The sequence below is a fragment of the Schistocerca gregaria genome, chromosome 1, assembly GCF_023897955.1.
Source record: "Schistocerca gregaria isolate iqSchGreg1 chromosome 1, iqSchGreg1.2, whole genome shotgun sequence".
NCBI classification, from domain to species: domain Eukaryota; kingdom Metazoa; phylum Arthropoda; class Insecta; order Orthoptera; family Acrididae; genus Schistocerca; species Schistocerca gregaria.
The window spans coordinates 321,776,915-321,800,451 of record NC_064920.1 but is presented as its reverse complement, the minus strand read 5'-3'; the positions used below and the strand labels follow the sequence as shown (position 1 = coordinate 321,800,451).

At 42.2% G+C, this 23,537-nt stretch overlaps 2 protein-coding genes across 3 annotated transcripts in view; one reads left to right on the top strand and one right to left on the bottom strand.

Moving 5' to 3' along the window:
- LOC126343774 (protein furry) overlaps nucleotides 1-23,537 on the bottom strand; it is a 1,073,323-nt gene that overhangs the window by 526,925 nt on the left and 522,861 nt on the right. The window lies entirely within an intron of this gene.
- Nucleotides 1-23,537, top strand: part of LOC126343800 (somatostatin receptor type 4-like) — a 46,096-nt gene that overhangs the window by 1,247 nt on the left and 21,312 nt on the right. The window lies entirely within an intron of this gene.

Here is a 23,537-nt window from a genome sequence, read left to right as displayed (position 1 = left end):
TCCTCTCTCTTGACCAACTTCTGATGCTGCTGCTGCTGCTGCTGCTGCTGATGATGATGACCGATCTACGCTGATTGTGGCAGCTAATTCCTCTTTTAAGCATATCTTTTCGCGCCACGGCATTATTTTATCCCGTAATCGAAGCCGCTAACACAAACATTTCCCACTGCGCTGTATTTGAAGACATAAAAAGTGTAGATGGTAAATGAAGCGCATTGCTGGTTACTAGGGTGTCCAAAGCCCTCCTCGGAACAACCCAAACCTCTTAGCAGTGCCTCAATGAATGAACTATGTGATCCAACCTTTCGATGAGAACGCCAAGCTCGGTAGCTCCCTGCATCTACATCCAGATTACATAATCCACAAGCCACCCTACGGTACGTGGCGGAGGGTATTTTTTACCTGCGGTGCGTGGTGGAGGGTAGTTTTTACCGCTACTAGTCATTTCCTTTCCTGCTCACTTGTTAGAGTTACGGAAAAACCATTGTCTGTGCCCTAATTTTTATTGTCCTTGCGGCTCTTACGCGAGCTTACCGTCTCGGCAGTAGAAATTTTCTGCAGTCAGCTTCAAATGCTGGTACTTTAAATTTTCTCAACTGAGTTCCTCGGTAAGAACGTCGCCGTCACATCAAGGATTCCCATTTTCGAAATCCCGAAGGATCTCTGTAATACTTGCGCGTTATTCGAACATACCGTTAACAAATCTAGCAACCCATCTTTCTTTAATATGGTCTGGTGCGGATTCCAAATACTCGATCAGTAATCAAGAATAGTTTGCAGCAGCGTTCCATTTGTGCTCGCCTTTACAAGGCAACCACACTTTCCTCAAATTGTCCCAATACGTCAAAGACAACGATTCGCCTTCCCTACCACAATTCTCACATATTCGTTCCATTTCGTGTCGCTTCCCAACGTTATGTCCCGCTGTTTAACGACGTGACAGTGTCATGCAACACACTACTCATGCTGTATTCCAACATTATGGGATTGTTTATCCTACTCAATTGCATTGACTTACATTTCTCTACAATTCGAAATAGCTGTCATTCATCACACCAACTAGAAATTTTGTCTGTCATCTTGTATCCTCCTACAGTCACTCAACATCAACACCGTCCCGTACACCACACCATCATTAGCATCTATTCGCAGATTTCTCACCATTCTGTCCGCCAGATCATTTATGTACACAGAACATAACAGCGGTCCTACCACACTTCCACAGGGGAAGCACTATTCCGGAGGAGGGGGGGCGAAAGGGCCTTGTATCGACATAAGGTTTTGTCCGCTCCTTTTATCACATTATGGAACCACGCGGTGCAGTTGTAGGACACTGGACTCTCATTCGGCAGGACAACGGCCCAAATGCTCGGCTGAGCATCGAGATTTTCGTTGTCATTGACTCCCCTAAATATGTTACAGCAAATACCACGATCATACCGTTGAAAAGGAAACGGCCAGTTTCCTTTCTCATCCTTCCTTAACCCGACCTTGGGTTATTGCGCTAATGAAATCAGCGACCGGGCGTCCATCTTCTGTCCCTACCACTCTAACAACAACACAAACACGAGGCTACTCTTTTACATTCACTTATAATTGGCCCTTTCCCTGAAACAGTTTCACTTATATATTTCCCACACGCTAGGCGTCAGGTAACGTTATCTATAGAGACGCGCACCTGTCCATTAGCCACACAAAATAAGAGTCTATGAATGGCACAGCGGAGAATGGTGTCCGCCTGCGCAATGTGTACACTCTGGTTTGATATTTTATCAGTTTGTCCATAATATATCTGATTTCTAACTGCGAAGACACATCTGAGTTTGTCAAAACCGATGTAGGGGAAGGACGATAATAGTGTAACACCCAACCATGTAGCGCTCATCATTGCACCATTTCAAGTGGGAAGGAATCTGGATGGAATTCAGCTGTGGGCTATTTAATAGAGTCGTTGCGGCATTCGGCTGGTTGGGAGATAACACGAAAAATCTGTATGTTGATGATCGCGCAAGTGGTTATTTGCTTTTCCGTAACACGAGTCTAGCAACCACCTCATAAATATTAGTCATTGTAGAGACGTGACTAAAAACTATACAGCGTACCAGCTCAATACCGTTAATACGGTGCGTGGAGTCAGTCTAGAGTATCTTATTTGTATCTATCTTTCTGTCTAAATGTGTTTCTTTCCTCCTACTGTTTTTATTACGTAATTTAGCACCTTTGAAGACCAAAGCAGAGAATGATGGAACGAGCTGCAAAGCAATGGCTCTGCTTGGCACCATGTTGCCACAGCGATGAAGGTCGTAAATATTACAATACATAAACACACACTCCCGCAGGCGGAATAGTAAACGCGGCCGTGTCATTACCGGAAACTATTTCCAACGAACACAAGTTAGTCGGGCACAAATAATTTACCGCAAGCATACTAGCGCATAATTTATAATGCTAGTTCAGTTGGTCAGCAATTACTTACTACACAACAAAAATTGCAGAGAGCAACAAACATAACAGAGACATTACATCATCTGTTTGCAATGGCAAACAGATTTTCTTCTGGATAGGAGACTTAATATATGTCTACCACAAAATTCTAAAAAGATAGTCATCGTATGTCACCATACAGGGCAGTGCGACTCTTAAATTTGTAACTGCAATTCTCGACAGGAGAATGAGGATACAATAGGACTTACTACAATTTTTAACGCAAAAGAATATATAACAGAAATGAACGCCTTTCCCTCCAGCACGGTGAAGTGACATTGTGGTTTTTCTTCATAAAACTGGAAGCGAAAGTAAGGTGTGCTACGTTCTGCGATTGTTTGTACTGATATTTTCCACATGCGCGATCAATATGATAACACCGTGATTCACATATACAGATGGCATGAAAAAACTCCAGTGTCATGGTTTTCATTTACTGAGATATTTTAAGCCAAATGGCCTTGAAAAGCAAGAAGCCAAAATCTGCGAACATACTCAGTTTTTAGTCTGAATTAAAGCTTCTGCCATTTAGTGAAAAAACTACATTATGATTCCACTGTAGTTAGTTTCGGACGGTGGCATTTTCAAATAAGAGCAAATGCTGAAAAGTAATGCTTCCGAATTTTTTATTTGAAAATTCTTAAGGCCTTGTAAATAAAACAAACGTTATTAACATTCTATACCTTTATTCTTCAAGTTACATATTTGCAGCCTCCTGCCGCTAGAGCGCTCCGAATTGTAGTGTGTAAGATGGCGGTGTGTAACGTAACTATGTCGGTACGTGACAAACAGCGTGCTGTAATCGAGTATCGAATTCGAAAAGTTCGTCCACACATGAAACACCCTCTTCTTCAGCACGACCACCCACGAGCTCTGTGGCATCTGCAACAATCCGAGGCCTTGTGTTTAGTGTCATTGATCATCCTCCATACAGTCCCGACTTTGCCCCATATGATTTTCACCAGTTTCCATAACTTAACGAACTCTTTTGAGGACTTCACTTTGATAATGATGAAGCAGTGCAAGTAGAGGTGAGATTGTGGCTCCGACAAAAAGAAAAAAAACATTCAACACTGACGGTATCAACAAACTGCTCTCTAGTTGGGAGAAATGTGCTCGTCGCTAGGATGACTATGTTGAGAAAAAAATATGTAGACAAAAAGAATAAAGATGTAGAATGTTAATAACGTTTGTTTTATTTAAAACGCTTTAGGAGTTTTCATATTTAAAAATAATCACCAGCGTTACCCTTCAGCATGCCATGGTATAAATGAACAAATTAGATACACATCACATAAATGTGCAGGTATCCGTGAATACCAGCTGAGAATGAAGAAGGTCTGAAACTAGGTTTGAGACATAAATGAAGGAACACTGCAGCTACGGTACTTTTCACAATACACAACAGCTGTTGTGCCCACCAGTATGAGGGAACTATTTGTCTTCTTTTTTACACGATAAACTGTCGTAGCGTCACTCGAAGTGCTGCGAATGTATATATTATCATTTAAGCAATTAGATTACTTCCAGCACCCACTGAATCTATCCTACTTCTCTTGTGTCTAATAAACGAATTAAAAAGAGAATCATAAAATTATAACCGGAAACAGACAATAAATATGATTTGTTGCCTAACAGCAAACAGTGCACGTAGGTGTTGCGGCGGAAGAATGCCACCAATTACCGGCAGTATACACATTAATAATGCGTAGCGCAGCTCCGTTTTCCACCTTTATTTTAAAGTGGAAACGCTCAATACAGTGATATTTTTCCCCGTCAATATTTAATCAGCTGAGAGTCTGTGTGGGACTATCGCAAAACTTAAACAGAACAGGAAAGTTGACCCTATGTGCAAAACAAATGAAATACGAGTACCATAAATACTCCATTTTAATTTTACATCAAACAGAAGAATATGCAGGGAACGTCATTTCACTCACATTTCCTAAAATGAAAAGTTTTCTTTTGTCGAGTAAAAACCAAGGTTATGAACACGATAAAGATATTCTGAACATCGGAAATTAACCAGTAACTATTTCTGTGCTTATTAGTATAGATTCGCATACCGTCTACGTTAAGTTGATATTCTGAAACCATAAATATGGTAATCAAAATGAGTTAAAGTGAATAGTTAAACAGATGGTTCAGTCCACGTTACCATGTCAAGCGACAAGCTAGAATTAGTCAGCACAATAGTAAACCAAGCTATTGATTCTGCTTGTAATTTCCATAGGACTCTTTGAGTTCGACATATAGTCCTCACGACTATAGGTTACATGAAATAAGTCTTAAGCCTATTTCAATGAAAGAAGGATCCATATGATGACATTCGCTTGAAGTAATTAGCAGAAATTACAAACAACTTAATTCAGGCGACTACACAGGGATTTAGATCAAATTCCTTCTCAACGTGAGACTAGCATCCTGGCCAAAATGCGTTTTATAGATGCGATTCACACCGCAAGGTCGACACCTACAATTTTTTTTTCTTCCAATGACTCACTGATTTTCCAAATATATTAGAATAAGCGCACTTGGAATGTGCTTATAACAACATATAAATATCGAAACACCACCGTAAATCACGGAATGCTAAATGGTGGGAAACATAAGCATGTATTCATTTTATTAGCTACGCACGTGAAACTCTTCAAATTATTTTGTAATTTCAGTGTCATGCAAATATAACTGTAATGGATAATAGTTGGCAAATAAATTTGATTTACGGCAGCTGATTTTGTGAATGCATCAGCTGCACATGCACTCAGTATTACATGTGCAAGCTAATAGTTACATTCGCTACTGCATGGTATTGCAACTTCTTTGCTATCATTCTGGGTACATATTGAAAAACTGCTTTCATTGAAATAGAAATTTCTTGTCAAAACTTCATCTCATACAAACACCTGCGGGGTAAAAATCACTACTCCAGCTCAAGTAACGTCGAGTTTGACTTGGATTGAGATGTGATTAGTTCCACTAAAGGTTAGTTCGCAACAGAGTAATTCTGTTTACGTGCAACGCAATTCAAACCGCCGAAGTGGATTGGAGTTTACAGCGTATCCGCACTTCTCCTTATTGAAACTTAAGAGATACTTGAAATATAGTGTCATATGACTGTACTTGTCATCAAAAAGTACTGTAACACTCAATGAATGTATGTACTGTGTTATATATTTGACGTATTTCCCATTAGTTTTTGGTAATTTCAGAAGCGGCTTCCGTTATGTAACATAGAACACCAGACTGGGCTACATCTAATAGTACGATACGGACTGCAGGCCCATACTTCAATTGTTTTATTGCTAACACGCTGGACTGTGGTGATGTTACACCCACGCTGCTCAGCAGCTGTCATCTTACAAGAAAGATGCAGTAAACACAGACTTAATTCACTGCAAGACCAAAACTGACGGCTAATATAGAAAAGATTCGTCTACATTCTGCACATAAAAGTTGAAATAATGCAAAACATACCCACTAGAAACGTAAATAATGGTAGAAAATAATCCAGATTAGGTTATTTGTCATAATTTATATTCATTATTGACTGTGTAAGGTACTGCCAGGAAAAGTAAATGAATCGCTGGTACTTTCCGATCTTTCGAATAATAGCGGACACAAAAAAATATTTGTTTATTACAAACGCCATGATATAGATATGGAAATCAGGGAGAGAATTTTTACAAGGAAATATTGACCCAAAGAGATGATATATGAATGTCAAATAAACAAAAAAGTTAGGTGACAAAGAATAGCTCCAAATATAACGTTCCGTAAAACACATTAGAAAATAATGAACATGGAAGATTATTTCTTACAAGGTGAGCACTCAACGCGAGAAGATGATTTTTTTAGTCATAGGTAATATTCAGACGGGGATGACGATGAAAACTATGAGGACGGGCTAATCAATATTCAGAACACATTTAATAACTAATTAAACAGTATTGCCTCGAATTCTGTTAGCAAATATGTAGCGAGTTAACAGAAACTATTTCATACAGACAGCAAAACACATACGCCCGCAGCTGATTGAGAGATAAATGATACATCGATGCAATCAAATTAAAGCTGAGAATTACCTACGGTCCTAGCGTACAGGTGGAACGGGGAGGCACTGCAACATGCCGTTTAAGTGCTACAGGCATATGAGACGTGTAGCTTGTCGGCGAAAGATGTTGCTTATGAATAATTCACTCCATACGCCTCTGAATACTGGCCGTCCTCACGGCATCGACTGTAGAAAAGAAATCTCAGGATACCATACGACCTATGTGGTCGGACCATTGCCTTGAGCAGCAAAATAACTGACGAAGGCAGCAGAATATAAAATGCAAACCAGTAAATAGAAAGAAAAGCTTTCCTGAAAAGGAGTAATCCATATACGTTAGGAACTCTTTTCACGAAGTATTTGCCTGCATTGGAACCTTATAAAGAAGTGAAATGTGGACTTTAAAAAGTACGAGAAATATTTCGAAAGACCATATAATCAATCAATTGGCGATGAATCTAATTTGGATGATGTAAAATTTACGCCACAAATTCACAATAACAAGGGATAGTTCGGTAGGGCACATTGTGAAACATCACTGAATATGGATTTGGCTATGGAGGTAAACGTGAGAGTAAACATTGTAAAGGGAGACCGATGTCAACGCCAGAAGGCAGTAAGCAGGTTCAAATAGTTGTGGGATACTTTATTTATACAAATATGAAAAGACTTGCACAAGACAGACTACCTTGTGCAGCTGCAGCAAGCCAGATTCAAAGTGGTAACAACAACAGACTCTATAAAGCTTCCGGTGTCGTACGTCATGAATAGCAACAACTGATCAAAAACAACGTTGAAAAAAGACAATCATCCAAAAGAAAACTAAGCAAATGGGTGTTTTCCGAGTTAAAATGATGGTGTACAACTACAAGGCTGATAACTTCCTTTGAGCACTTTCCGTTAATCCAAGTTCAGAAGGACTAAGCCTCGCGTCAGTGGAGTCGACCAACAGCTGGCAGGCAGCAAGGGCGCGGCAAACAGTCGGAGGCGCTGTTTACCCTACTCCAGCCAGTGCCGGCCGCGCTACAACCTGACTGACTACACTGGCCAGCCGCAACGCCCCTCTCTCCACGCGTCAAGCACACGCCGCACTGCACCCTATACGCCGCTGGGAGTCTATCGCATCCGCGGCATAGGGATTAACACTGATCGGTAGGCATAATCCAAACTTAGGATTGAAAGTTCTAAGCAGAGTCAGTACATTTAATGTGTGTGCCAATTCTCAGTCTCATAAACCCATCACATAAATCTAGTTGGGGGGGAAGGCATATGAAAGACACACATTTATTAGAAGAAATCTGCCGGCCGCTGTGGCTGACCGGTTCTAGGCGTTTCAGTCCGGAAGCGCGCTGCTGCTACGGTCGCAGGTTCGAATCCTGCCTCGGGCACGGATGCGTGTGATGTCCTTAGGTTAGTTAGGTTTAAGTAGTTCTCAGTTCTAGGGGGCTGATGACCTCAGATGTTAAGTCCCATAGTGCTCGGAGCCATTTGAACCAATTTAGAAGAATTTTGAGAAATTTAATTCACGCACTAACTGGTCGCTTACAAAAGCTACGTTAGATCAGTTCCTGGGGACTGTTCGTCAGTTTGCGAGCCTTTATATAATCGGATTAACGAAAGATTCAAAGATGAGCTGGAAGATTCGTCACGGGGTTGCTTGGTCACCAAATGCTCAACGAACCTCAGTGGCGGACGTTACATTAGACACGATGTGCACATCCCAGAATTTTTGTCGTAAAAATCGGGAAAACCACGTTTCTTAATGAACCAGGAAATGCACTCCTCCATATAAGTCACCTAACAATAAATGCGCTAAATTAAGAGCAAATCGGCCCATTTGGAGGAGTACGGATAGACTTTTTCCACGCGTATCACCTGTGAATGGAATAGGAAAGGGGGAGAGGGAAAATAAACTGACAGATTACGTATTTTCCACCGCACACCTCACGAAGGCTTGCGGGGTATACCGACATTTAGATGTAGATCTGAAATTTCTCTTCAGATATCGCACGCGACGAATTCAGCCAGAGTGGGCGGACGGAAAGATGATGGCTAAAGTATGTAAGTACTGAAAACCTGTCGTAGTGTGCAGTTTCAGAAAGGATTCAAATGGCTCTGAGCACTATGGGACTTAACATCTGTGGTCATCAGTCCCCTAGAACTTAGAACTACTCAAATCTAACTAACCTAAGGACATCACACACATCCATGCCCGAGGCAGGATTCGAACCTGCGACCGTATCAGTCGCGCGGTTCCGGACTGAGCGCGTAGAACCGCTTGGCCACCACGGCCGGCCTCAGAAAGGAAACAGCTTCATTAGCGGATGATATCTTTTCGAAGGCTAAAAGACGAGTAGCACAGATAGATTCAATGTCTCGAATAAAACTTTAACTTTTTAGCATACACCGACGAGCCAAAACAGCTTAAAAGTGCGTTGGTCCACGCGTGGAAAGCAATACAGCAGCGATTCTGTGCAACGTGGATTCGAGAAGTTCGGAAGTGAGCTTTCGGAGGTATGTGCTATCCAATGTCTATGCTCTACTCATAAAAAGATCTCGTGATTCCCAAAAGTTAGAGGGCAGTACTTTAGATGTGCCGAGCGAATTTGCTGATCTACACAACAGAGCAAGAACTTTATATCACGTTCCTCGAACAACTGTAGCATGATTCTGGCTTTGTGACTCTGGCAGTTATCGTGCTGGAAAATATCACCCTTGAAGGGATGCAGATAGTCCGCAATAATGTTTACGTAGTCCACAGCTGTCGTGGTGCCTTCGATTACCAGCACAGGTCTCACGGAAATCCAGGTGGAATTACGCCCTCTCACCGGCCTGCATCAGCGCACGGTGACTGTTCGCGCAAGCGCTCATCTGAACGACGACCCACTGCATTCGCAACTGACGACGGCATCGACTCGGCATGGGAACACTTGGGTGTCGGCTGCTGCAGAGTCCCGTGTTCAACAACTGGCGCAGAATACACTCGGCCGCAAAAGTATTCGGACACTGGGAGCACTCGAGAAACACTGACTATGAAACCCAAAATATTTATTAGCAATATATATGCGTATCAACATTAATTACAAAATAATTATTGTATTATTTCGTTTCCAATACATAAATAACAGAAAAATTAACAACAAAAATGAAACATCTTGCACGCCCTGCTGCTACAAAAGTATTCGGACACTGTCCAATAAATGTTCATAAGTTGTAGGACGAAAATGTCAATACCTTGTGGGTCCACCTTTCATTTTCAATACCTCCTCCAATCTACTAGGCATACTTTCCACGAGTTTTTTCGTGAAATCTGGGCCTATATTTGCCCATTCTTGGCGCAGTTTCTCTTTCAAGGTCTCCTTCGTACAGATGTTGTCCGCGCGGAGGGTCCGTTTCAATTTATCCCACAAATTTTCGATTGGGTTAAGGTCTGGTGACTGGGGAGGGGGGGGGGGGGGGTGCACTTCTTTCGGGCAGTTGAAGAGCAACCACATTTGTACAATATGCGCGGTATGCTTGGGATCATTATCCTGATAAAATTAAAGTTGTTCGCAATACCTAGATGTAGTGCACTCTGCTTCAAATGTCCTCGCAGTATATTCAAATACGCTTCCTTGTTCATCGTATCATCAATGAACAGTAAATCACCCACACCATTGCCGGACATGCATCCCCACACCATGATGATCCCACCTCCAGACTTTACTGTTGGTTTGAGGTTTCTGGGATTCAGCTCTTCATTGGTCTTTCGCCACACGTTTGCCTTTCCGTCGCTTTGCCACAATGTAAATTTACATTCGTCGCAAAATATCACCCGATTCCACCAAGCCTGATCGTATTCGGCGTATTCCCTCGCAAACTGCATACGTTTCTACTGGTTCACTGCATTTATGAATGGCTTTCGCCGTGCCACTCGACCATGGTACTGTGATCGTCGTAGTACTCTTCGCACTGTTTCGGGATGAACGTTTATACCAAGGTCTCCCTCCACCTCACTTGCAATTCGTGTGGCAGATATTTTCGGATTCTGTTGTACCTTTCGCAAAATCACACGTTCATCTCGCTGTGAAAATGTCCGTGGCCGTCCTGTACTGCAAACGGATTTCCAATCGGTCTTCTTTCTCGAATCGTTTAATAATGTCGTGAACTGTACTTTTCTTGATGTTCACTATTGCGGCAATTTCCCTGCAGGTTTTCCCCTTCGCGTGATGATAAACGACAAATTGCCTTTGCTCGAACGTAGAACACTTCTCTCTGCGTCCCATCGTCGACCTACACAGGCTCGCGATGCGTGTTTACTAATCATCGATATCGTGTCGCGGCTTTGTCGTACACACTGCAGTCGCTTCACTCTCTGTGCGTCTCGGAATGAACTATTCTTTCACGTTGTCCGGCTTTGTCCGAATACTTTTGTTGCACCTTCCCATGCCGTTTTCAGGAAATATTACTTAACAGACACATATTCAACAACAATTCTTCGTATTTGAGGCGTGTTTCACGTTGCGACATCGTACCCAGAGTCCCAAATACATTACAAAGTGCAATTTCTATATTTGTTCACGCGGCAAACTGCATTATTATGCTCCGTTACGTGCTGTCCGAATACTTTTGCGACTGAGTGTATGTGCTCCAACCTTGTGCCAGCACTAGTATTGCAATCTGTCGTCAGACGCGCCACAGATTGCAGCCCGTGACCTCCACGTTCTGTGGTGAGGCGGGGACGTCCAACACATTGTCGCTGCTCTCGATTTCACCTTGCTTCCTCCACTTCGCACAGATGCTCATGCGAACAGCCGACCAGCTTCACTGTTTCGGATTTGCTTGTCCTCCTCCGTCGGGCCATAACAATCTGACGTTTGTCAAAAGCGCGTATGTCAACGGATATCCCGATTTGTCGCCCGTATCGTTTGCTCAGCTCTACTGTGCTTTTATAGTGTCCTTACCGCTCCACGTACCCGCAGCGACAGCAAATAGCACTGAACTTCACGGTGACCGGCAGCCACAATATGTTATCTCATCAGTCTACTGTCTAGTACCGTCGTTTGTTACAGAACGTGTAAAGCTATCGGAATCTTACTCCAGAAGATCTTTTATAGGCTCAAATGGTTCAAATGGCTCTAAGCACTAAGAGACTTAACATCTGAGGTCATCAGTTCCCTAAACTTTCAACTACTTAAACCTAACTAACTTAAGGACATCACACACATCTATGCCCGAGGCATTATTCGAACCTGCGACAGTAGCAGCCGCGTGGTTCCGGACTGAAGCGCCTAGAACAACTCGGCTACCTCGGCCGGCACTCTTAAAGGTTTCTGGAACAGTGTGGTAAGAAAACATTCCTATTTCATCTGTCTTACGTTTCCAATTATTTCGTCATTAAAGTACCGTACTTGTTCTCTTGACCATTTTTTGATAATATGTAGCTGTTATTTAGTATATGATTTGTCGAGCACATAAGAGAGTATGCAGATACTAAATGTCACGCACTTCAATGACATGAATGTTACAACAAAATATTCAACCTACTTGTTTGGTTGGTGAAAACCTGAGGATTTTAAGCACAGTGACGGGAAGCATGTGCTATTTAGAGATTAATTAAGTGCAATTAGAAAATATCCACTGAATAACTTGCCCACACAAATAAATGAATAAATGAATAAATGAACACACCACATCACAATACAATGGTCTTAAATATTTGCAGGATCACTACGAAATAAATTATATTACGGAAATAACATAATAATCTTATACCACTCTCTACGGAATGAACACATCTTGTTCCTAATACATTATACCGTCGACAACTGGAAATAGCAGAGGCGGAAGCATTTTTCACAAGCAGTAACACATTAAGTGGCGGAAGCATTTTTCACAAGCAGTAACACTTTAACGCTGTTCTTTTATTCGAAGTCGGTTACTGACGCGAAAAGAAACGAGAGGTCATTCAAAGGACTGTATTACGCGCGCAAAGCCTGTCGCGAAGAAAATATTTATTCAATTTCGCATTCACTTCTTTCAGCCTATTCGAAGACACCAGGCTTCGAAACACATTTATCTCGTGTCAGGTAGATGAGTTCCAGGAGCTTTTCCTTGAGAAAACGAAATTCAAAGAGAAATGATACATTACAAATATCCGTGACCTTCATATCAACGGTTACTTTTCTTCTCACAAGTCACTGTGCATTGATTTAAAGATAAATATAGCGTATAAAAGTTTAGCTACTTCAGTTAATGTCCATCGCAGAGACTATATAGTTTTGAAAATATATCGTATGAAAAAACAATTACGTTGTTTTGTCTTTCCGACGAAACGAGTTATTGCTTTCATATTGCTACGTACTGCATTATCTTAAGAGGTCATTACTGGAGTTGGTAGACTTACGTCGAAAAAGTTGCGACAAATTGCGTGATCAGTGCCAGGAACAGACAACCTCTAAAAAAAGTGCCCTCACAGTATAATACCTACCGACAATGCACAGTTCCGTAAACATCAGATGCGATGTAGCTTTTAAAGACAACTATGATTCCAGATTACAACAGTCCAAGCAGGACTGAAATCTCCTAATCTTACTAGGGGACTATCAGACATGTCAATCATGTATTTTGATGAGTCTTAGGAATGTTACAGAGGGACTCTCCTGAGTACCTGAGTAGCAGCTTTCCTTGCGACGACCCCCAGTTTTCTACAAAATGTATGTTGAAGTTTTATGCGTACCCTTCTATACATGTAACGTTAACCGAATTTTGACGAAGCGAGCGTCTCTACCACGCTGACGCTACGTGTTCAAAACCTGCCTAAGCCATGCAACATTATTAAAAAATAGTCATTTACACAATAGTAATCTCACTAACAAATCGGTCATCACAGCACACTTCCGTTTGTTAAAGAATCGAGCACAGAAACGTCTTACATTCTACGCCTTGCATCTCTTGCTGTACCAGAAAAGAATTCCGGTTGGTATTTACCGTAGAGAAATTTAAACGATCTGTGTTTTCCAGGATGCTTCCGTAAAATCCGTGTGCTTGCAAAGCAGTACCTCTCATTAAATATGCGTGGTGCTCTACGAATTTGTTTCGAATGCTCCTATGAAAAATACAATCCGGAAATCTATTCTAGCAAAGCAAGTGATGCAAGCGGTAGTGAGTAAGATGATTCTTTAAACTATTTTGTAACAAACGGAATACACATTGTAAGAAGATCTGCTATAATGATTGATTTAGTAACGAAATTATTACGACGAAAATGAATGTTTCTGAATAATTTTACGTGACACACTACTTAATGATTTTCTAAACCATGAAACTGAAAAAAAAAAGAAATACCCAGGCAGAATTTGAAACCATTCCGTCAACATGCTAGCCGTTAACCTTACCTGCTCCTCTACGCTCGCTTGTTCGAAATATGATTAACGTTACATACGTGTAAACGGCATAAAACTCCAACATCGATTTTCTCGGCAACTGCGGTCGTCGCATGAAAAGCCGGTAGCCAGGCACTCAGGACAGGTCCCTCTACAACATACCTAAGACTCGTCAGGATCCGTGATTAGCTAACTCATCCGATGGTCCACTTATTAGTCAGTTCCCAAATTTTTCACAGCCACGGACAGTTGTTATAGGAACACTAAATGACCTACATCTACCTGATTACTCTGCTTCTCACAAAATGTGCCTTTCAGAGGGTTCAATGAACCACCTTCAAACTGTCTCTCTACCGTTCCACTCTCGAAAGGCGCGCGGCAAAAATGAGCACTTAAATTTTGCTGTGCGAGCCCTGATTTCTCTTATTTTACCGTGATGAACATTTCTCCCTATGTAGGTGGGTGCCAACACAATGTTTTTGCAATCGGAGGAGAAAACTAGTGATCGAAATTTCATGAGAAAATCCCGTCGCAACGAAAAACGCCTTTGTTTTAATGATTGCCACTCCAGTTCACGTATCATGTCTGTGACACTATATCCCCTATTTCGCGATAATACACGAGCTACCCTTCTTTATACTTTTTCGATGTCACCCGTCAGTCCCACCTAACGCGTATCCCACACAGTAATTCTCCAGAATGGGGCGGACAAGCGTGGTGGAAGCAGTCTCTTTAGTAGTCCTGTTGCACCTTCTAAGTGCTCTGCAGTGAATCGCAGTCTTTGGTTTGCTCTACCTACAATATTATCTATCTGATCGTTCCAATTTAGGTCATTTGCAATTGTAATCCGCAAGCATTTAGTTGAATATACAGCCTTCAGATTTGTGTGACTTATTGCGTAATCGAAATTTAGCTGATTTCTTTTAGTACTCATGTGAATAACTTTACACTTTTCCTTATTCAGGGTCAACTGCCACTTTTTGCACCATACAGATATTTTATCTAAATCATTTTGGAAGTCGTTTTGATCATCTGATGACTTTACAAGACGGTAAATGACAGCATCATCTGCAAACAATATAAGACGGCTACTCAGATTGTCTCCTATGTCGTTAATATAGATCAGGAACAATAGAGGGCCTATAACAGTTCCTGGGGAACGCCGGATATTACTTATGTTTTACTCGATGACTTTCCTTCTATTACTACTAACTATGACCTTTCTGACAGGAAATCATGAATACAGTTGCACAACCGAGGCGATATTCCGTAGGCACGCAGTTTGGTTAGAAGATGCTTGTGAGGAACGGCGTCGAAAGCTTTCTGGAAATCGAAAAATATGGAACCAATTTGACATCCCCTGTCGATAGCACTTATTACTTCATGAGTATAAGGAGGTAGTTAGCGACACGAAAAATGGAGACTGTAAGGACGAGCTGGTGGAATCCAGTGGACAACGAAAGAATACACAGCCATATTTTCCAGTCTTTAGGTACGGATCTTTCTGTGAGCGAGTGGTTGTATATAATTGCTAAATATGGAGCTATTTTATCAGCATACTCTGAGAGGAACCTGACTGGGATACAAACAATATGGACCGGAAGCCTTGCCTTTATTAAGTGATTTAAGCTGCTTCATTACTCCGAGGATACCTACTTCTATGTTTCTCGTCTTGGCAGTTGTTCTTGAATGGAATTCAGGAATATTTACTTCGTCTTCTTTGGTGAAGGAGTTTCGGAAAACCGTGTTCAATAACTCTGCTTGAGTGGTACTGTCATCAGTGACTTCACCGTTATGCATGCAGAACCTCCACCTAGCCGGAAAAAGTAAGCACCTCCCCCTTCCGTTCATACTTGAAAACTAGCGATTAAATTACACACTAGCACTTCTATCTACGACTGAACTACGTCTCGCGTGAATAATCTATAAGCTGGATTATATCAAACAGATTTTAACGTGGATATAATGTATACACTTAAGACTACCGTACACATACGGTAAACTCCGTTTAGTTATCGGCTGATACTATTATGTTTAAAGCGACGTGCACTAATATCGGAATCGGAGTTCTTATTGTCGAAGTTCACACAGTGGAAACTAGTTACGGTACGTCTTCATCAACTTTAGCGACACGAAAAATTGAGACTGTAAGGACGAGCTGGTGGAATTCAGTGGATAACGAAAGAATACTCAGCCATATCTGCTGATCTCATTAACGGCGCCTCCTTCGGATGGAGTGGAGTCACCTGTCCACTGCCTCCGTCAACGCGGCGCTGCGAGGTGCGGTGCGGTGCGCGCGCCGTCAGGCAGAACAACAACATCCGCCTTGTTTATTAGTCTGTGCCGCTCGGAACGCACCTTCTAGGCAAGACGGTTTCCGGTACTTGCGACGGACGAATGCTCACGCAAAATAAACGCTAGCGACCTGATTCTCAAGTGCGTTCACTGGTTGCATTCGCGGAAGAGCTCCGCACAGAATCATGTAAACACTACAGAAAAAGGTGCTTCATGCATAAAACATTTTCATGGCGATGTTGTATCACCATTAACTAAACTGAGTAAATTCTGCACTAGTCTCGAGATTGAAGTTTCCTACCGTATCAGAACTGGGGCTCTGTTCTGTATCGTTCATACCGATCGGAACAGTAGTTTAGCCTCGATAGTGACGTCATTTTCGTTTCTTTATCGGAAGTTCCTACTCGAAATAAGTTTCTGAGACCTGTTACCGACTGGTCTTTCTGCCGATTTTTCGACAACTGTCCCGAGAGGTTTTGGATTTCGGTATGGCCCTCTCGTTCGGTTTGGTGTCGTTTATTTCCACCCAGTATTTGTTATTTTAAACATATTGAGCGTTTTAGCTTCGGATTTAGTGGCTGTGTTACTGAAAAATCACCACGACATGCCAGGGTGGAAAGTGAGTTTCACAGTAGACTATTTTCCTTTGTTAGAGATATGGTTTGTATTCTTGTTACTGTGAATGATTATAACATGGATGTGTGTAAGTGTGTAATGAACCGGGGATCTAGAAACGACGGAGAGGCTTTGTGCCGCCGTAGCCCTCAGTGGTTCACAACCCCACACCAGGCCACAGCAGTCCACTCACCTCACCGCCTCCTCGCCGAACCCAGGGTTACTGTGTGGTTCGGCCTCCACTGGAGCCCCCCCCCCCCCCCCCCCCCCCTCGGGAACGTCTCATACCAGACAAGTGTGACCCCAAATGTTTGCGTGGTAGGGTAATGATGGTGTACGCGTACATGGAGACAGTGTTTGAGGCGGAATAAGGGGAACCAGCCCGCATTCGCCTAGGCAGATGGAAAACCGCCTTAAAAACCATCCACAGGCTGGCCATATATTATAAAATCAGCTTCGGTCAATATTCTCACAAAATACCTGTTATTTTTACGTAATTCTTAAGAGTTTAAAAAATCATTCAATTTCAACAGGTCGGCTGTGCTTTCGTATATCACATTTGTGTTAGCTGAAATTACTAGTGACTTCGAGTACTTTTTCCGAAAATGGTTTACTTGTTAACTATCGAAACGCTTTTCAAACTTTTAAGTAACAATGCAAAGGAATTTTATGAAGCCTGATAGTGGAAACCTTCCAAAATTTCATGCATTTACAGTTTATGCCCGCATCACTCGGCATCGAAGTCAGCCCCACCCCTCTCTCTCTCTCTCTCTCTCTCGAGTGGAATTAGGTGGAATAAAGCGCTGAGGGCTTGCGACTTGTAGTAGTCAAGTTGGACGCCGGCACGGTAGCTCAGCGTGTTTGCTCAGAGGGATACCTGCCTGTAATAAAAGAACTGAGTGAATGGATCAACGATGAACTTCAAGAAGCGTCAAGGGACGTCCATCCCAAACAAATACAACCACCAATAAAAAAATTTTAAAAAATAAAGTTGGTAAGACAACGAGCTGCCGTGTCGAAGGTTGTAGGTTTGCATACCGCTGGATAATTTTTTTTTTTTTTCCTCTTCGTGTTCGTAACACTTTCTGTGACTTCGTTAATCGTCAAATTTAAGCATTTTTCCAAAATATTCGTTGTTCGTAAGAGCTCGCTTTCTCATTAACGAGCATCTTCAGTTTCATGACTTCCATATGTTTAAGAAATGAAAGATGAAATTGCTGTGCGTGAAACAACTGACAGTGACATTTATAATTTTTGATGTCACAAATAATTCACCATTTATTTCTGCAATACGTAGCGATTTCCGAGAGTGTGGTCAGACAGGAATCTAAGAGCCCAACTTAAATTACAGCGAATGAAACTAGCAGCAATCGTCTTTATACTCTACTTGTCTCGAGTATTTTTATCTGCGATCGAATCCTTAACAACAGTAGACAGATGAAAGATTCTCGCCACAATATTTTCAGACTATACCACCATATATGAAACATTTTGATTCATCAGATTCATGTTATAAACTACAACGAACTTCTATAGCTGCATTCACCACACGCTCTCGAAAAGGCGTTTTTAAAAATTTTGTTTTTATGAACCAAATCGTTGATGTATCATATAGGAAAGTAGGAGTTACAACAACATTCTATGCAACTTCTTATTCTCTGACACTCTCTTAAACAATTTTTCGGGTTCACTGAGATATGTTACGTCTATGCAACTAATTGAAGGCAATTTGTTTATTGCCATAGGCGTTTTGGTTCTTTTATTTATGAAGCATCTTCACGAATAAAAGTGAAATGCGTATGGCAATAAATCTTCACAAATAAAAGAACCGAAACGCGTATGGCAGTAAACAAACTGCCTTCAATTAGTTGCATAGACGGAATGTACCTCCATGAATTTTGAAAAACTAAGGAACGACGGAAAACGGAAAACACTGACGAGTTTTTCGGTTGTTTGTATAGATGTATTTGTACAATGTGGTACTACACTCCATTCCTAACTCATACTCCGAAACGCAAAATCCAAACGAAGACGTCGATGTGAATGAGAATACTAACCACACTTCTCGGTACTGTGAAGAATACTGTGCCTTTGCCGGCTGCTAGCCGCTCGGGTTCGTGCTGCTGTGGCGCTGCAGTGCGGATACGCGGATCTGAGGCAGACTGTGTTTGGTTGGCGAGAGAAGAACTGACAACAGTGTTCCGATTCGCTAGGACCGTTCGGCATCGCTTCCGAAATGCTTACTGAATAATGTTGGGGCTCTTCTTCGAAAACAGGCCATTCGGTGCCCTCGCGCGGAATAATGGCAAAAAGACACAGAATAGGGTCCCAACTGTCAATCGATACAAAATATTCAGGCAAACGATGCATACTGACACCACGACCCCAAACCAATTTGTCCAGCACCTTCTGAGCTCGCCGTGCCTATAGCCCTGCAAATTCTGTTCGTTCCTAGAGTTTTATGCCACTGTCAAGGAAATCACTTACCTATCTAGGTCAATTCAAAGAGGCACTAAGTTGGGCATTTGCATAATAACCTTCAGATGCACTGGAACTAACTAACGGATCAGTCTAGACTTAGCTGTCAGTGTGCTTACCTCAGATCTTTGTCTTGGACATTTCGGTACTTCAACTAATTTCTTTATTATAATTTGTTTCGCAAATGAGTAACAAGCTTGGCACAACCATAACCTGATGTAATAAACTCTCCTAAAATTACCAGAAACATGTTGGGCGATATATAAATACGAGGGTTGGAACTTAAATATTGGCAACTATTTATTCACAACCGATAAAAAAGAGTTACATGTTTGCACCTGTTACTGTCCTTCAAAGTAATCACCACCGCTGTGTAGAACCCGTTGCCAGCAATGTGGAAGGCGTAGTATACCATTAGCAGAGCCTGTTCTGTTGATGGTGCGCATAGACCGGTCTACTGCCTGTCGAATCTCTGGAACAGTTCTTTAGTGAATGCCACCAAGTGGTTCCTTCATCGTCGGAATCAAATCAAAGTCACAAGGATTAAGTCCTGAGAGTGTGGTGGATGGTACAGTAGTTCCCAGTCCCATCGACCGAACAGAACAGCCACAGCTTGCGCTGTATGCGCCCGCGCATTGTCGTGCAAAATGATGGGTGGGTTGCACAGAAGGTGTCGTCGCTTCCTTCGCAAAGCTAGTCGCAGGTGATTTTACAAAAACGAAAAGTAATACTGTGCAGTGACGGTCTGCCGTGGAGGAAGATAATGCGTTAGGATAATACCATCACAGTTGTACATGATAATCACCGTAACTTTCACCATACTGGGGCTTTTTCTCTGCCTCGTGATGACTGGGTGTTGTGTGATGTCCTTAGGTTGGTTAGGTTTAAGTAGTTCTAAATTCTAGGGGACTGATGACCATAGATGTTAAGTCCCATAGTGTTCAGAGCCATACTGGGGCTCTGACGTACTTTTGACTTTCGCGGCGACCCATAATGACGCCATTCGTTGGACTGGCGTTTCAGTTTTGGCTAGTACGATGTAGCACATATACCATCCAGTGCTACGATACGACGTAAGAAAGCCTCTCCTTCGCGCTCATAGCGCTCCAAGTGCCTCTGAGCAGCGTCGAAACCCATCCATTTCTGCATTTCCGTCAAGTCATGCGGAACCCACTGCGATGCAATTTTTCGCATGCCCAGGCGTTCCTTCAGGATGCGAAGCACAGTCGTATGCGCTAATCCGGTTTCGTGGGCGAACTCACGAATCTTATGGCGTCGATCACTGTCCACTAACGCGGCAACAGCACGCATTTCTTCAGAGACCCTAGGGCGACCTGCCCGATGCATGTCTGCCACACTTGCCGACCTTCGTTGAAGGCTTTTACCTAACGTGCCACTGTTTAGTATGGCAATGCCGATTCCCCGCACGCCTCATGAAGAACTTGATGACACTGTCGTGCTGTATGACCTCTGGCACATTCAATCTTGATCCAACTCCGCTGTTCCTCTTTCAAAACATGGTGACACCGTTACGTTAGACCGCACGCTCACAAGTGACTGTGTGTCCCTCGACTGTGCGCAAGCCTGTGACGTGGGACGGGCGAGTCCATTTGCTCGGAGGTAAGCTAGGTATGTCAACAACGTGTGCTATCAGCGACAATAATAGGTTCCATTACATAGTGTCTCCACAGCAGTGTTGTCACTATTTAAGTTCCAACCTACGTACAACAGACGCTAATTCGACAAACGCTCTGGATCTAAATATTGGAGTTTTAAATGCTAATGATGCAGAAAAGTACTTTCCTGCAGACAGGAAAACGTACCGCAAATTTATTCCTGGTCATCATCGATCTATACTCGCATTTGAGAAGCCCCATATAGTTTGAGCACGAAGTCCACAATCTAAATCGTCTTAAACAGCAAGCCACAAACTTTATCTAGATGATGAGTCCATACAGTACAGAAAGTGTCAACGATCGAGTGGGACACGACAGTATACATCTCAGAATAATACGATATCATTTTTATAGCAAGTTATCATATCGACTCACATAAATAAAAAAATTGTAAGGCTGCAGGTAATAAACATCAAATACATTATTAAAATGAGGTCCCTGAATTTCAAAGCAAATCTTACTACACAGTCAGTTTTACCAGCGGTAGTGAATGTGATAGCAAACAATACAGGCTTGTCACAGAAGAATGATGCTGAACCGCTAATCCACTTGGTTTCTTACAAAATATTGCGTAGCTTGTTATCATAAATAGGAAGCCATAACGGTTTTGTAACAAATGGTAAGTGTACATCCCCCACGCATACTGCCGCGCGGGATTAGCCAAGCGGTCTAGGCGCTGCAGTCAAGGACTGTGCGGCTGATCACGGCGGAAGTTCGAGTCCTCCCTGGGGGATGGGTGTGTGTGTGTGTGTTCGTCCTTAGGATAATTTAGGTCAAATGGTGTGTAAGCTTAGGGACTGGTGAACTTAGCCGTTAAGTCCCATAAGATTTCACGCACATTTCATTTGAACCTACGCATACTGATCTGTACAATCTTAATTAAATTTGATCGGATCGGGACACAATATGCTCTGGTCAATTTTTTAGGTCAAAGGTGGTACACACACGGAAACTTTGTCATAAACATAAAAAAATCTTGCTTGGTGTTACTTCGAGAATGTGTGGAGCCCATTAAAGAAATTTTTCCAACGACAAAAAATGTACTGGGTTTCTCGTATCGTGTTTAAAAATTCGTGGGCATCGACATGGAAGAGGGGTGGAACACCATCCTGTTGGTGGGTAAGTCCTCATTATCTGTCTCCAACTCTGATATGCCCGGGCACGTGTGTCCTGAAATGGTCTATTCCTTGAAGAAGCACTGACTCTCAAAAGGAGAAAACTTTAAATTGTGTGGTGACAACAGAACACAACAAGTTTTTGTTGGGTTGGGATCGTACAGCGCGATTGTAAAGAACGAGGGAGAAGGGTGTTTGGAACTGTGTTCCAGATTCGTACATTGCTGCTTCATTGCATTTGTGTAGGAAACTCAAAATGACTCAGCATATGACAGTAAGATGTCTGTTAAATTCGTTCCTGTAAGGCGTCCCGAAGGATAGGTTATAAAATGAACTGATCACTGTCGATGCGAATTCATCAAGCCCGCAGCTCGTGGTCGTGCGGTAGCGTTCTCGCTTCCCACGCCCGGGCTCCCGGGTTCGATTCCCGGCGGGGTCAGGGATTTTCTCTGCCTCGTGATGGAGGAGGATCTTAGTTTTTAACGTCCCGTCGACAACGAGGGCCTCGTGATGGCTGGGTGTTGTGTGATGTCCTTTGGTTAGTTAGGTTTAAGTAGTTCTAACTTCTAGGGGACTGATGACCATAGATGTTAAGTCCCATAGTGCTCAGAGCCATTTGAATTCATCAAGATTTGACTTGCATCAGAAGAAAACTCGCTTGAGGTTCTTTATTTTTCCCTTGTATTTCTGTTGTCATTTTTTCATCAAAATATTCTGAAATTTTAAAAATAATGTTTCTATGTTTTGACACGACAATCAATTATTCTTCATACTAAACAAAGCAGATTGTTCTCCCACAAGGTCACCTAGTTTGGTTCAAGTTCATTGTATGGCACATGCCACGACTGTAGTTAGTTAACGTTTAACAAACTGAGTTGATAACTGGATGCAGAACTGAACTAAAAAGACTTTTTGAGTGTTCTAGCACAGACCAACCATCTCCTCTCCATCGATTACCCTATTGCGTCAGACGTACGACGAACTCTTGACTTTGTTAACAGTGAGTCATCTGAAGCCTCCTGGCAAATTCTTTCTAAATATAAGCATCTTCAGCGGTATTTAAAGGAAAACAGCTTAGGGGAGAAAAGATGCATAAACAAATAGACACTTTTAAACAGGTGCAAAGTTAGGAGGCTTGGCTCTTTAGAGTTGGATGAACTCGCCTCCAGCTGGGCGTGTTTGTTTTAGGATCAGCACGAGGAAACACAGAAGCGTGCCACTAGTCTCGCACCGTAACGAGTGTTAGTGCATTCTAGGCATGATCAAGTTGTTTTCTAACACCAGATAGTCTACTAAGTAATGTTTGTATACACTTTTCAGATTATCGAAAATTCCATTTATATATTCTAAAATCAAGCAATTCTTCATGGCTACACAGAGAGCTAATGGAGATACAGTCAGTCAAAGATTAAATATTAATTGAAAATAAGCATTTTAACTACGAGAGAGAGTAACT